Genomic DNA, 12,149 nt, shown 5'->3' on the forward strand with positions numbered 1-12,149 from the left:
CTGCTATCTAACATAGTTTGCATATGCATATGGGTATACAACGTCTCAGTCCTATGCCCAGTATATTTTGCCAATTTTACCAATGCGGTGTTGCTCAATCCAGTAAAGCTTGTAGATATCACTTGGTAAGAATGAAAGAGGGCACTCACCAGGTAGCAAAGAAAAAGTCCATTTATTCAGACAGCATGGGTACAAGATGCAGTTGCCAACAGGCCGTTTCCCACCGCTTACAGATGCTTAATTGTGACCTCACAGCTAAAACCCCTCCCATTTATACACAACTTTATTTAAATCACATATGATACTCAAAACAGTCCCAATTAAAAACAATATATTATAGAAAGTTAATAATTAACAGAAGGGTCAATGCACTTACTTAAAGGGGTATTCCAGGAAAAAACTTTTTATATATATCAACTGGCTCCAGAATGTTAAACAGATTTGTAAATTACTTCTATTAAAAAATCTTAATCCTTTCAGTACTTTTGATCTTCTGAAGTTAAGATTGTTCTTTTCTGTCTAAGTGCTCTATGATGACACGTGTCTCGGGAAACGCCCAGTTTAGAAGAGGTTTGCTATGGGAATTTGTTTCTAAATTGGGCGTTTCCCGAGACACGTGTCATCAGAGAACAACCTTCATTTCAGAAGCTCATAAGTACTGAAAGGATTAAGATTTTTTAATAGAAGTAATTTACAAATCTGTTTAACTTTCTGGAGCCAGTTGATATATAAAAAAAAGTTTTTTCTTGGATAACCCCTTTAACATTTTATTTTTGTGTGGATAGGGATAGACGTAAAGACATGAGGATTTTTATATATATATAAAAGAGTTCCTCACAAAATTATTTACATTCTGATTAAGTGCATAATACGGCATCACTACTTTATGGAAAAATATTAATATCACTTTGTTCGTTCAGACCCAAAGGTCCCACAGCTTTGGTTTTCAAAATATATATTATGTTTCTCTCTGTAATAATGCTTCATGTCTATCCCCTCCACCTCGTCCTGGTTTTACTACTGATAGTCCCAAAAAACGCAATTGTTCCTTATTGTTGTTGGGAACAGTCCTCATGTGTTCCATTACTCGTGGGCAGCCTCGACCTGTAGTGAGTGAAGGAAAGTGCTCTCTTGCTCGTACATATAAAGGATGAATAGTCTTACCTATATATAATAAAACCATAGTCACAAATCAATGCATATACCAGATACTTAGTTTTGTAGGGGATTTATTACCGCAGTGTATGCATCCAACCTTACTTCTTGTGTGGCATGCATTCTATCAGAAAGACTACAATTGCCACATTTAAATTTCCTATTATTTTTTTTTTCTAACCAGTTTGTATCCATTTTTGGTAGCCTGCCACGTATTAAATGGTCTCGTAAGTTTTTACATCTACGGAAGGAAATTAAAGGTCTGTTACTAGCTGCATCTTTTAAAACCTCATCCGTTTGTAATATGTGCCAATTTTTATATATATAGCGGTTTTTATTACCTTTTCCATGGGACTATATTTAAAGGAAAATGTAAATATTTTATCACCATCATTACTTGTTTTTTGTTTACCTAATTCCTTTTAATTTTTGTTTTCCTGCTGACTAGTTCTCTTCAGTCTATTATTGTCTTTTTTTTTTTTTTTATAAATCTACTCTTGGAATTAATTTTGCTTTTTCAAGGGCTTCATTTAAAATTGTGTCTGTGCCATAGTTCATGTGCCTGTCTCTTGAATGTTTCTTATGAGGAATTTATCCAACGCAATCTAATAAATTGCCCATACAGGAGTGACTTTTTAATATGTTGAGGATTAAAGCTGTCATACCTCAGTAATATAATCGTAGCTGTTGGTTTTCTGAATCCCTCTATCTCCAGGCTTGTAGGATTGGCTTTTAATTTTACATCCAGGAATTCCACTTCTTTGTAACTATAACTACTGGTAAATGTCATATTGACTTGATTGTTGTTCATGTAGGACACAAAGTTGTGGAATTCCTGTTGAGATCCTGACCAAACTACAAAAACATCATCCACATAACCTTACATATAATGCAAGATATTTTACATATGTATTTCTGCTTTAAAATATCATATCTTCTTCCAGGACCCCCAAAAATATATTTACTAACGTGGGTGCGACTGGTGTCCCCATAGCGCTCCCATCCACTTGACTTGACCATTTATTATCTAATTGAAAGGCATTATGACTTAATACGAATGATAATAATTTGCATAAATAATCCACTTGAGATGTCTCATAATGGGCTGTTGCCTGCAATTGACGCTGAGTCGCCTGTATACCCCCATCCTGTGGGATTTGGGTATACAGGCTCTCAACGTCAATGCTAGCCAAGGTGTAATGTTCCTGCCACATAAAATCAGTCAAAATGCTTAAAAGATGTTGTATAGCCTGTTAATATGATGGGATCATCTCTAACAGGGGATACTGGGATGATGGTTTCCTGCGTGTGCCTCTACCTGCCACTATGGGGCGTACCTCAGGTTCTCTTGCATCTTTGTGTATTTTGGGTATCCAATACCAATAAGCTCTTGCTTATCTCTAAAAAACATATTCCTTTTACGCTCCTTTTTATCCACTTGTACTGGTAAGATCTTTTTTTCTACTTTCTTTTCAAATTGGTTATTCTGCGACTGACATTCGGGTTTTTAATTCAGCTCTTGCTCTCAATAACCGTGCGGTAACTGTAGCATACTCTTGCTCCGTTCTCCATAACATAAAAGGGGTAAGACGTAAGCAGTGATCTTGATGTAATTTAGTCCATTCAGCCACAAACTCAGCGTCCTCTTGGGACTCGTTCACATTGACTGTACGATTGTAGTGCGTTAACCGTCCAGAAGGATTTAACCTCTTTTTCTGCAAGCATTGCGCTTTTGTACTCCAACAACTTGGTACTTAATCCTTTGAGTTACATGGTGAAAAAATGTCTCTGCATCTTCTTGACCCAACATTACTGTCATAGGGCTGTGATGTGACATTCCTTGTGATATGGTATCCATCCAATAATTCTCCCCGTTTTTATTAAGTTCCATGTTGCTTTGGGATCATATAGCGTGCTCTACCTCGTGAAGCATGTAGAAGTTCAAATCAGCAGAAAAGGAGCGTCCGGTGGCACTACTATCTCACATAGTTTGCATATGCATACGGTTACACAACGTCTCAGTCCTATGCCCAATTTATATTGTCCCACAACAACAATAAGGAGCAATTGCGTTTTTTGGGACTATCAGTAGTAAAACCATGACGAGGTGGAGGGGATAGACATAAATCATTATTACAGAGAAAAATTGAATATATTTTGAAAACCAAAGCCGTGGGACATTTGCGTCTGAACAAACAAAGTGATATTAATATTTTTCCATAAAGTAGTGATGCCCATATTATTCACTTAATCATAATGTAAAAAATTTAGTTAGGATCTCTTTTATATATAAAAATCCTCATGTCTTTACGTCTATCCCTATCCGCACAAAAATAACTGTTTAGTAAGTGAATTGACCCTTCTGTTAATTAATTAACTTTTTATAATATATTGTTTGTAATTGTGATTGTTTAGAGTATCATATGTGATTTTAATAAAGTTGTGTATAAAAGGGTGTTTTACCTGTGATGTCAAAGGTCACGATTAAGCACCTATAAGAGGTGAGAAACAACCTGTCGGCCATTACAACTTGTACCCATGCTGTCTGAATAAATGGACCTTTTCTTTGCTACCTGGTGAGTGCCATCTTTAATTCTTACCAAGTGGTATGTATGATTCTCATGGTTGTTTATAGCAACCAATCAAAGCTCAGCAATTATTTTACCAAAGCAGTGTAAGACATAAAAGCTGAGCTGTGATGGGTTGCTATAGACAACCAAGAGACTCTTACTATAAGACATTGTTAAACCCACTATATTTAGGGACAGAAATATAGATATAGCTAGACCTAGCTTTGGGTATACATACTGACACATTTGGGTAGACTTATCAATCTGCCTGAACCCCTAATTGTCTGGTTTTTCTCACAGCAACCAATCACAGCTTAACCTTCATATCGAGCTCTGGTAAAGTGAAAGCTGAGCTGTGATTGGTTGTTGTGAGAAAAACCAGACACTTAGGGTTTTAGGCAGATTAATAAATATGAGCCATTCTTCTGAAAGAGACCAAAATATAAATGTAAAGGGCTCTTCAATGTCACAATTTGTCATGTAAAATTTTTTCGTATACCTGGCGTACATGTTCAACGTCTATAGGAAAAAAAAGTGTGTCCTTTTGGCCTGTGTCTGGCTGGTTTTCATTGGATCCCTGTTAATACACACAAGCAGAGACGTAGCCCCACATTATGTATCAATTGGAGAATTTATATGTTATTTCTTTCCTGCTATAGTCCACAATGTTGCCATATCCTAGAGTCAATATCCTGGATATCTCAAAACCTCCACATACAACTTATTGTTGAGTTCACTAATGTAAGGTAGTAAAAAGAACAGATTCAGAGCAGCATTTCCCGGATTTATTCCATAACGCTGTAATGATCCTGTGCTGTAGGCATCCCACATCCTAGGATGAGCTGGAATAAAATACACAATGCTCATATCAGAGTCCTACAGGATAATAAAATGCAGAATCACTGCATATTTTATCATGCAGAACTCTTTTCTTATAGACAGGGGCAGAATAGTAACTTGTATTTCCTCATGGTTTACAGTAATTGTATATTTTATATATTATGTCAGTTTAGATCGACCAACAAATAAAGACCTGAAATCTGGGCATGCACAATGTACATGTTGTATTTTTAGACATATAGATTATAAGTAATGTGCTGAGAAGGTGCAGGCAGCACACTGAGCCATAGTCAGATAGTATAAAGAATATACTATATAATATAATATAATGGTATAATGTGCCTCCTACTAGATTGTTATTTTTTGTTCTAAAAATCTCCAAATCATATTACGGCAACTTTTGGTGTCTTGGTGCCATTTCATGTTGACAATAAGGCTCGACCTGCTGGGATGCAGTGAATTGTCTATAATCTACATAAACAATACTGGGCTTCCCAGACACTTAAAAAAAAAAAAAACACTATACAGTACTCGATAAGTAATATGTTATTGCAAAATAAAGAAAGTTATTTACAGTTATCAGTAATACAGTGACACACCACTTATCTTGAGTGCCTCCTCTTATTGAGGCATGTTTGTTATTTTAAGCTTCATTCTGAATAATATCAATCCCAGCATGCACTCCACACCCTGTATACTAAGCTCCACACCATAGCTGTTCTAATGTAGAATAGCACAAACTTTTCAAACTAGAATTCATAGGGCATATAATCATTGGGTGGTGGACCACCCACCAGCCAATGATTGTGTATAGACAATATCTCAAATAAGAGAGTAGACCGCTCACATTTTTGTAACTATTTTATTATATCTTTTCACTTTGCTACAATGTAAAGTGGTGAGTGCACAGCCTGTATAACAGTGTTTAACCCCTTAAAGGGGTACCCCGGCGCTAAGACATCTTATCCCCTATCCAAAGGATAGGGGATAAGATGCCTGATCGCAGGGGTCCTGCCACTGTGGACCCTCGTGATCTTGCACGCAGCATGTCCATGGAGCATGTTCGCTCACATGGCGATCCCAGAGGCGGAGCATTGTGACATCACGGTCCCGCCCCTGTGTGATGTCACGCCCTGCCCCCTCAATGCAAGCCTATGGGAAGGGGCGTGGTAGCTGTTTTTACTTTTGGAAGACATCAGAGGACTTCAAAGTTCAGCAGCAATTTTCCAATTTTTCACAACATTGTCAAAATCGGAATTTTTCAGGTACCAGTTCAGTTTTGAAGTGGATTTGAAGGGCCTTCATATTAGAAATACCCCATAAATGACCATTTATAGAAACTGCACCCCTCAAAGTATTCAAAATGATATTCAGAAAGTTTGTTAACCCTTTAGGTATTTCACAGAAATAGCAGCAATGTGACGGATACATTTAAAAATCTTCATTTTTTTACACTTGCATGTTCTTGTAGACCCAGTTTTTGAATTTTTACAAGGGGTAATAGGAGAAAAAGAGTAAGAAAATACCTCATGTGTATGTGAAGTGTTTGGCGGGCGCAGTAGAGGGCTCAGAAGGGAAGGAGCACCAATGGGATTTTGGAGAGTAAATTTAGCTGAAATAGTTTTTGGGGGGCATGTCGCATTTAGGAAGCCCCTATGGTGCCAGAACAGCGGAAAAAAAACAAACACATGGCATACTATTTTGGAAACTACACCCCTCAAGGCATATAACAAGGGGTCCAGTGAGCCTTAACACCCCACAGGTGTTTGACAACTTTTTGTTAAAATCCGATGTGTAAATGAAAAAAAAATGTCACTAAAGAGCAGTTTTTTTCCAAAATTTACCATTTTTAGACAGGGTAATGGGAGAAAATGTCCCCCAAAATTTGTAACCACATCTCTTCTGAGTATGGAAATACCCCATGTTAGGACATAAAATGCTCTGCGGGCAAACTACAATGCTCAGAAGAGAAGGAGTCACATTTGGCTTAACACATGGTCTACTATTTTGACAACTACACCCTTCAAGGAATGTAACAAGGGGTACAGTGAGCCTTAAAACCCCACAGGTGTTGACGACTTTTTGTTAAAGTCAGATGTGTAAATGAAAAAAAAAATTTTTCACAAAATTGCAAATTTTTCCCCAAATTTTAAATTGTTTTACAAGGGGTAATAGGAGAAAATTACCCCAAAATTTGTAACCCTATTTCTTCTGAGTATGGAAATACCCCATGTGTGGACATCAAGTGCTCTGCTGGTGAACTACAATGCTCAGAAGAGGAGGAGTGTCATTGAGCTTTAGGAGAGAGAATTTGTTTGGAATGTAAGTCGGGGACATGTGCGTTTACAAAGCCCCCTGTGGTGCCAGAACAGTGGACACCCCCCCCCCCCCACACACACACACGTTACCCCATTTTGGAAACTTTACCCCCACACAGAATTTAATAAGGGGTGCAGTGAGCATTTACACCCCACTGGCGTTTGACAGATCTTTGGAACAGTGGGCAGTGCAAATGAAAAATTACATGTTTCATTTTCACGGACCACTGTTCCAAAAATCTGTCAGACACCTGTGGGGCGTAAATGCTTACTGTATCCCTTACTACATTACATGAGGGGTGTAGTTTCCAAAATGGGGTCACATGTGGGGGGGGGGGATCCATTGTTCTGGCACCATGGGGGCTTTGTAAACACATGTGGCCTTCAATTCCGGACAAATTTTCTCTTCAAAAGCCCAATGGCGCTCCTTCTCTTTTGAGCATTGTAGTTCACCCGCAGAGCACTTTACATCAACATATGGGGTATGTTCTTACTCAGAAGAAATGGGGTTACAAATTTCGGGGTCCTTTTTCCTATTTTCCCTTGTGAAAATGAAAAATTTAGGGTAACAACAGCATTTTTGTGAAAAATTTTTTTTTTCATTTTCCCAACCAACTTTAACAAAAATTTGTCAAACACCTGTGGGGTGTTAAGGCTCACTATACCCCTTATTACGTTCCGTGAGGGGTGTAGTTTCCAAAATGGGGTCACACGTGGGTATTCATTTTTTTGCGTTTATGTCAGAACCACTGTAAAATCAGCCACCCCTGTGCAAATCACCGATCATTTTTATTGGGGGGGAAAGTGTAAGGGGGTGTATATGTAGTGTTTTACCCTTTATTATGTGTTAGTATAGTGCAGTGTTTTTCGGGTACATTCACACAGGCAGGGGTTTACAGTGAGTTTCCCACTAGGCATTTGCGCTGCGGTGGAAAATTGTGTGTACATTTACATGGGGGGGGGGGGGGGGGTCAAACCTCCAGCTGTTTTTTCAGCTGGGGTATTTTCCAACCAGTGGGCATCCAGCTGTTGCAAAACTATAACTCCCAACATGTACTGATCCCCGAAGGGCATTCTGGGAGATGTAGTTATGCAACAGCTGGAGGTATGCAACTACAACTCCCAGCATGCCGAGACAGCTGTTTGCTGTTTGGGCATGCTGGGAGTTGTAGTTTTGCAAGATCTGAAGGGTCACAGTTTAGAAACCACTACACAGTAATCTCCAAACTGTGGTCCTCCAGATGTTGCAAAACTACAACTCCCAGCATGCTCAGACAGCAAACAGCTGTCTGGGCATGCTGGGGGTTGTAGTTTTGCAACATCTGGAGGGCTACAGTTTAGAGACCAATGTATAGTGGTCTCCAAACTGTAGCCCTCCAGATGTTGCTGGGCAACTACTCTCCAGTTTCCGTAGGATTGCCGCACCAGGGAGCCTCATCGCCGTCCTCTGTCACCCGCCGCCGATCGCCGATGGTAAGTGACCTCCGGTGTCGGTCCCCGTTGGTTTCCCCGAACTGCTCGGACTACTATGGGTGGGCAGAATGGGGGAACCAGACTTAAACCCCTCGCCCCCGATCTGCTATTGGTCGGTCGCTTCTGACCGACCTATAGCAGGGGAAGGAGGGGCGGCACCCCTACCACCTCACTCCTATCCCTTCAGGGGGGATCATGGGTGTCTTGGACAACCCCGATCCCCCTTATTTTCCGGTTACCGGAGACTCGGAATCGCCGCAAATTGCTGGTGTGAATTCACATGGGGGATCCCAGAACCCCCTGGGCATATGCACGGGATGCCTGCTAATAGATATCAGCAGCCATCCCAGGCCGGTCCCCGTTCTGCGGGGACCGAAATTCCGTTGGGCTTGCAGGTACTCCCTTGGTACCAGGGAGCGAAGTCGTACCTGTACACCCTTGGTCCCTAAGTGGTTAAAGGGGTATTCCAGTAAAAAAAAAAATAATAATTTCATATTAACTGGCTCCAGAAAGTTAAACAGATTTGTAAATTACTTCTATTACAAAACCTTAATCCCTCCAGTACTTATCAGCTGCTGAAGTTGAAGTTATTTTCTGTCTGACAACAGTGCTCTCTGCTGACACCTCTGTCTGTCTTAGGACCTGTCCAGAGCAGGAGAGGTTTTCTATGGGGATTTGCTCCTACTCTGGACAGTTCCTGATATGGACAGAGGTCTCAGCAGAGAGCACTGTAGTCAGACAGAAAAGAAATTCCTCTGGAGCATACAGCACCTGATAAGTACTTTTTTTTTTAATAGAAGTAATTTACAAATCTGTTTAACTTTCTGGAGCCAGTTATCAAAATAACTCAACGCACAGCTATTAATATCTGAACCTTGGCAACAAAAGGGAGTACACTCCTAAGTGGAAATGTCCAAATTGGTCCCAATTAGTCATTTTTCCCTCCCCATTGTCATGTGACTCCTTACTGTTACAAGGTCTCAGGTGTGAATGGGGAGAAGGTGTCTTAAATTGGGGTTATCACTCTCACACTCTCTAATACTGGTCACTGGAAGTTCAACATGACACCTTTATGGCTATGCCTGCTACAGCTATAGTTATGCATATGAATATTTCCGCAGCAGAAACCTCTGCACAGTGGGCCATGGTCATTGCTTCTGCAGATTTGGCTCTGAAATGCATTACCGTCTATGGAGATGCATTTCTGAGCGATCCTAGTGCTGGCAGAGCATGTCAATTTGCAGAATTTTCTGTTGTGTGTGTGTGAACATAGGCTTTACTATGGAATATTTGAAGGAAAATCTGCTTTGGAATAAACATAATAATTGTGAGGTATGGCCTCAGTTTTCTGCTACATATTTTACTTTTCATAGCAGTAGATTATTCCGCTGTTTTGGACGCAAATTAGTTTATTCGGTAGAGATAATCCCTAGCCTGGCTACCACACGCACTTCACATGCATAAAACACATAAGTGACATCTTTATTTTTCATGTTGCAGATTTCAGATTTGTGCCGGAAAACTACTAACTAATGTTTATTACTTCAAACATTGGGAGTTTTCACTAATATTTGAGCAGTGTGAAAAATCGGTTGTGTAAACATAGCCTCAAGGATAGAACACATGGCAATATAAAGATTCTAATCCAAAATAAATTGTTACTTTGTAATGAGAGATTTGTTACCTCTGTCTTGTTCTAAAACAAATGGTGGGTTATCAGAATCTGTGAACTGCAGTAATGTGATGTTGTATAGTCTGACATTGAATACAATGAGTTTGCAGAATAGTTTTAGGAAAATCATGAAATAACCCCCCTCCCTCCTTATTATGTACAGTACATGCTCCATCTCTGATGTCATTACTATGCCTATGTCTCTCCTGTGCAATATGCACGGTCTCCATAGACGGCAATGCATTTCAGAGCCAAATCTGCAGAAACAATGACCAATAAGCAAAGAGCAGAAATTGGTTTTATTAAATCACGAACCTAAATTACATTTATTAATTAAAAATACAGAATCTTCTGCTCTTTCGGGATTGCTAACCTGTATTTCCGTGCTGTGTTTTTCGCTCCCAGGAAAATAAACTGTGGTCAAAGGCTTATCTCTTAACAGTAGTATTGATTTACAATGGACCATGATAGCCGACAAAGTCATCACTGGCTCCACAGAGCGCTACAATAAAATGTGATCTCGATGCACTAACAGTGGCACTTTACCAGTCTACTTATATACCATCAATAGCTTGTTTATCTGTACCAGTATCTAATGTCAAATAAGAAGAAATAGAAGCTGTCCAGAATTGTAAATCACTATCCCGGTCTTCATTTATATGCATCGAGGCCCAGCTTTATATGGCCAAAGAGGAAAGTTGCATTCTGACCATAAATACAGTTGATATACACCATTACTGAGCGCTACACGTTATAAGCTTTATAACACTTTAAACCATGTAAACAGTTCACACACAGTAGGATTTCAGATCCTCTAACTTAAGATGCCCCCTGTCCTTCAGAGTTGCCATATCTGAGAGGTCACCTTTAAATACAGCAAGTATCAGGCAATAGGGTTAAATTCCGTATGTGCATGCTCTGATGTAAATTCACATGTAATCCCCAGTAATCTGTGTCAGTCATTGTCAACCTATTTACAGATGCTAGAGTATATTATCTAATAGTATAAAATAATTATTCGAGTAATTCAATGCCTAGGGAACAGATGAAAACTTTCATTACGTAAGCAATAAGGCACAAGCCAATGAGTCTGTTCTTTCTAATATAGCAGCTAAAAGTTTGTTCAGCCCTAGAGACATTCGGTGCAGTCACCACCCATGTTAAAGAAATCTGTCATTGCCACAGTCAGGGGATATGACAAGTTCTCTGCGTGTAATGAGTTTGCACAAATGTCATTATACAAGTTGTGCTCTGTCTGTTTTCAATCACAGCTCCATTGTCGGATTCCATGGTTAAGTTACATGGTACAAAGAGCTGATCAAACTCTATTATCTCTACCTGACTTGAATGCTAGATGCTTCATAGTTGAGGAATAAGAGGAGCTGCTATTTGTATTGGGATTTTACCAAATAGGTGGCAATATTTATTGTAGGCACAGCAATATATAATTACTAATAATATAAATATTACATCTATTCATGCTTAGAAAGAAACTTGTGTTATGCTACAGACAATATTAAAATTAATAATATTTATGTACATCAGATGCTGGATTATAAAGCCTATCTATTGTATGATAAATACCAAAGAATACAGCTCCTGAAATATTTCTCTAAACACAAACACAGTTCTTGTTATAGGGGAAACATAACATTGCTTAAACATTGTCATCAGTAAAGAAGAAATATCCTTACCTGGAAGATGCAGAAGGATTACCTGCAGAGAATATAGATATTCCTCTTCTTGCCGAGCAGTCACAGATATGACTAACAGTAATGGGAATCTAAAAAAAAAAAAGAGGTTTGGAAAGTCCTTTAGCTGAAAGGAAATCAGTTTGTATGCAAGAAGTCTGCTGCTTGTGCTCATGTAGGAATAAATAATAAAACCCAGAGCAAACTGAGCTGCATCCACCATATGAGAGGGGAAGCCCTCTGGTGGCCATACGTGGAATCAACACATTAATGCAGCTTGCTAGCAGGACATAGGTGATGGTGTTCTTGAGAATGACCAAGTATAGATATCACATGGCAGAGAAGGGTACACCAACACACAAGTATACCATGCACTCTGTTATATCAGAGGAGATAAGGTACCGGGGATGAGTAGAAGAATAAGCAGCAA

At 39.3% G+C, this 12,149-nt stretch overlaps 2 protein-coding genes across 8 annotated transcripts in view; one reads left to right on the forward strand and one right to left on the reverse strand.

Annotated features, from left to right (window-relative positions):
* INSYN2B (inhibitory synaptic factor family member 2B) overlaps positions 1-11,903 on the reverse strand; it is a 127,964-nt gene extending 116,061 nt beyond the window's left edge. For 2 of the 3 annotated variants that reach the window (XR_008843079.1, XM_056516519.1), the window contains exon 1: positions 11,723-11,903. The gene's annotated coding sequence lies outside the window, so the exon portion shown is untranslated. The remainder of the gene's footprint in view (positions 1-11,722) is intronic. The other variant, XM_056516518.1, reaches the window with a different exon arrangement.
* DOCK2 (dedicator of cytokinesis 2) overlaps positions 1-12,149 on the forward strand; it is an 850,676-nt gene that overhangs the window by 542,489 nt on the left and 296,038 nt on the right. The gene's annotated exons all lie outside the window — the stretch shown is intronic.

Source organism: Hyla sarda, chromosome 4, assembly GCF_029499605.1.
Source record: "Hyla sarda isolate aHylSar1 chromosome 4, aHylSar1.hap1, whole genome shotgun sequence".
NCBI classification, from domain to species: Eukaryota; Metazoa; Chordata; class Amphibia; order Anura; family Hylidae; genus Hyla; species Hyla sarda.